The sequence below is a fragment of the Orcinus orca genome, chromosome 9 (assembly GCF_937001465.1).
Source record: "Orcinus orca chromosome 9, mOrcOrc1.1, whole genome shotgun sequence".
Classification (NCBI taxonomy): Eukaryota; Metazoa; Chordata; class Mammalia; order Artiodactyla; family Delphinidae; genus Orcinus; species Orcinus orca.
In genome coordinates, this window is record NC_064567.1 from 33,650,341 (window position 1) to 33,654,721 (window position 4,381).

The 4,381-nt window shown below is 35.9% G+C and overlaps 1 non-coding gene across 1 annotated transcript; it reads left to right on the forward strand.

Annotated features, from left to right (window-relative positions):
• The first annotated feature begins 787 nt into the window (after nucleotides 1-787).
• Nucleotides 788-890, forward strand: LOC117201377 (U6 spliceosomal RNA). Its single transcript, XR_004483395.2, has one exon. It is a non-coding gene; the product is annotated as a U6 spliceosomal RNA (small nuclear RNA).
• Nucleotides 891-4,381: the final 3,491 nt, after the last annotated feature.

A 4,381-nucleotide genomic window follows, 5' to 3' on the forward strand; every position in this document is an offset into this window, starting at 1 on the left:
TTTGACCATGAGAAATTTGAAAAAATTTTCAAATTCAAAGGGAGATACTGAGCGAGCAGTTGAATACACAGAGTTCAGTGTAGTGGTTGGGCTGTTGTCAGTGTTTGGTAGCATTTAAAGATACAGTATTAGGATGATGGTCATCAGGGGGATGCTGAGTCTCCCCCATCTTCTCCCCAGTCTCACTCACATGCTAGTATCTTGACTGTTTTGAGTCTGTATTAGTATTTTCAATTTTAATAAAAGTTCAGGAGATTTGTTAATAGAAAAAAAACCTGTTTAAGCATTATCCCCAGAAATATAGCAAGTAATATATCACTCATCCTTCATCCTACATCTGTCAGGAGGGTTGATTTAACTTATAGACCAAGAGAATCAATATTATCAATAAAATAGATGTATTCATGTATAATAATTTTTGGCATATTCCTGATCTTCAGTCCTACCCTCTTATATGGTGAATTATTTCCTTTACTTATATTTTCAATATTCCCTTTGCTTATTTTCTTCTTACTTTTGCCTGTGCTTCTTTATTTACATTGTATAATACTTCACTTTGCATTTTCTCTTCAGCTTTCTTTAGAGTGCTAACCAATCCCCACTTAAGCTCTCAAATGTTCTCATGCTCTTAACACTTCCTTCTCTGTCTTCTGTTCAGTGTCGACCCTCAGCAACTGATGACATTTAACTTGGAGAAGGGCAGGACAAAATTATGACTTAAATGCTCTCAATTCACTCCACAAGCCTTTGTGGAATAAGGCTCTTAGTATAATGTAAGTTTAAGATAGTGCTTACTTCAGTGGCACATATACTAAAATTGGAACTGTAGAGAGGTTAGCATGGCCCCTGAGCAAGGTGACACACAAATCTGTGAAGTGTTCCATATTAAAAAATAATAATGTTAGGACAGAGATGATTAACTCACTGTCTTAGTGAAGACTCAAGTCTAGTTGATAAATACAATGTTCCCAGATTTAAAAAAATCAGAGGAAAACTACAGAACAGTATAGAAATGTAAAATTTTAGGGTACAAGCTGTACATACAACTGTTGAGGTGCAGTTGAGTAGCTGAGTACCGCAGTGGGATATTGTTTATCTCACAAAGGTTTACATTATCTTAATATATTTCCCATTACCTTAAATTATGGGAAGGCATTGTCAACTGAAAAAAAAAAAGCACAGCCTGAAAGATGAGAATAATGTTTTATTCAGGGACCTTATTAAGGACTATAACCCAGAATGGCAACCTCTCAGATAGCTCTGAGGGACTGTTCCAAAATGGTAAGGGAGGAACCAAGATATGTAGGAGTTTGTGCTGAAAAAAAAAAAAGACCCCCCCAAGAAACAAACACCCCAAAAAACAAACAAACCCCCCCAAAACACAAAATGTAGTCAAAAATCAAAAGATTACTGCTAATCACAAAAAACATCTCAAGTTAATGATTTTAGTGCTTTTCTGTGTATGGGAAGAATACAAGTCTGGGTTTATAGAAATCATTCTGTTGATGTGCACCTTAACTACCTAGGGCCAGTATCCTGCTTTTCTCCATCCTGATTCCCCTCAGGGTGCACTGTTGGGGGTGGCTGCAGTGGCTGAGGGCCTGATGGCAGCAGCGTTCTTTGTTTACTGAAGTGCCTTTTGTCTGCAGCATAAAGTTGTGTTATGAAAAACATTAAACAACAGGTGAGGCAGGGTTGCTGACCATTCAAACTTAAATTGGGTGTCATTTGTGAAATACAAGTTAAAACCATCATGAGATACCACTATGCACCTATTAGAATGCCTGTTTTTAAAAAGTGCTGTTGAAGATGTGACACAACTGAAATTCTCATACATTACTGGTGCAAATGCAAAATTGTACAGCTACTATAGAAAGCAGTTTGGCAGAGTTTGTGGTGGCTTTATTCATAATTGCCCCAAAGTGTAAAAATCAAAATGTCCTTCAACAAGACAAACTCTGATGCATTCATACAGTGAAATACCATAAAATAAAAAGAGAACAACTACTGGTACATGCAGTGAATGGATGAATCTCAATGCATTATGCTTAGTGAAAGAAGCCAAATTCGGAAGACTACTTCGTAATATGTAATCGTTCTGTTTAGACATTCTGAGAAGGTAGAACTATAGGCACCAAATCAGAATTGCCAGGGGCTTTAGGCATTGTGAGAGATGGACCACAAACAGGCATGAGGAAATTTCGGGGTGATGACACAGTTTGTATTTTGATTTTGGTGGTTATATGACTATGTGTGTTTGTCAAAAGTCATAGAACTTACACTAAAAAAAGACAAATCCTACTGTATGTTAAATTATACCTCAATAAGCTTGGTTTTAAAAAATAGAAGAAGAAAAGATAAAGTCTATTTTCTGAAAGTGATAATCCAGTGTTTTGGAGTTGAATTTGAGTTTGAATAGTCTATCAGGTGAGAATAATACCTAATTTATACTATAATTAATTGTTTAATTGTTTTATTTTTATCATGAAAAAGTTCTTTCATTGACCAAGTATGTAGTTTTAGGAGGAATTCATCTACAGTAGGGAGGGAAGACAAGGACACCTACCTACATATGCAATATTCCTGGAAATAAAAGGACATAAGATTGAGCAGTGCGAAAAGCTGTAACACATACTGGGTATCTCCCTCATGTAAAGTGTTTCTTGATTGTTTTACAACAATCCTTTAAGATGGATGCCATTATTATCATCTCTAGTTTACTGATGTGAGAACAGCTTCAGAGAATTTAAGTATTTTGTCTAGAACATGGATCAGCCAGGATTCAAACACAGATTTTTCTTGATTCCACAGTTTATGTTCTTTCTCTGATACCATCCTGTCTTCTAGATCATTCCCACAAATGTTTTCACAAAGATAGAATAGACTAAGTCTGAATTATTTTATATTTTAGCTAGAGTTATTAAATAGTGAGTTCCCTCTCTCAGAAATTGAGTCTGCTCCGTAAATTATTGAGCACTTCTCCAGCCACTCAAGGCACGCACAATTTGGTTCTGGATCAATTCCCCACTGCTTGCCCTTTACACCTATGTTCAGAATGATAATTTTGGGGGTGGGGGTCTCTGTCAGTCCTTCCAGATCTCTTCCAATGTGTTCATATGTAGAAAGTACAGAAAAATTAAGTTATTATGCAACCCAGGATAACTATATAATTATTTAGATACACCTCTTATATACTGAGTCCTTTGAAGACCGTACGCACTGTAAGTAACTATAAATTCTTTAAAGATAAGAGCTGTCATTATAGTTTCTGAGATATATCATAACATCAACTCCAAAACCCTTCACCTAGGTGATGTTCAGTAAACATATTTTGAAGGAATAAAGGAATGAATGAAAATGGCAATAAAGAATAGAGTAAGAATCTTTGGAGTTGGATAGAGACTTGTATCCAAGTTCTAGCTATTCCATTCACTATTTGGTTGACTTTGGGTTAATTATTTAACCTTACCGAGACTCACTTTTCTCTGCTATAAAATGAAGATAATAATAGCACCTATCAATTATTAGTTGCGAGAATTAAAGGAGAAAAAGTATGGAATGTACTTAGCACAGTTGCAAACATAGTAAGTGTTCAAGGTACAATATTTATTAATGATATTTGTAAAATTCTCTTATTCCATATTGCTTCATTAATAATACGAATTATAAATTAATAATATTTAGGTACTTCCCCAAATTTCATTTATTCTTTTACTTTTCATAATTCCTGCCATCATGCATAATTTAGAGAGTGAGACTCTATGAGTAGAATGATGTAGTCCAGTTTTTAGTTGTTTTCCTTGAATCAAAGGGGACGTGGTTGTGATGGGAAGGATGAGTTGGGGTGGCAGCTCTGGGCTTTTCATGCATCTCCATGTCCACGTCTGCTGTCATCATTTTTATGGAGTGGGAGTCATTCAAAAAAAGGTTATTTTGATATAAAATCATATTGGAACCCTATAAAATAACAGGAAACTTATTCTCATTTATTCATATGGTTAATGATTGGCGGCTCCAGGTATGGCTCGAGCATAAGCTGAATCAACCTCTGGATTTACGACTGTTAAATTAATGTTGGAGGAGTGGGTCTATAAGGAACCAATTTTCAAGAGGGCCTGAAGAGCCTCTCAGTACAGAACTTGTTCTGAAGGAAGGGAAAGCTAACTAGTGAGCTTTAGCTAGACACAAGGCCTTTGTGTCCAAAAGGAGAGGCTTCCTCTGAATAAGCATGGTAAACATCCTTTGGATTTGCCTTGAAGTTTAATCAGTAAGTCTGAGTCCTGAGGAAACTGGGATGGAGGTAGAGTGGATGAAATTAACAATGGGAAGAATTATTTCATGCAGAGTGAAAACACCACCAAACTTCATTGCATTGACGACT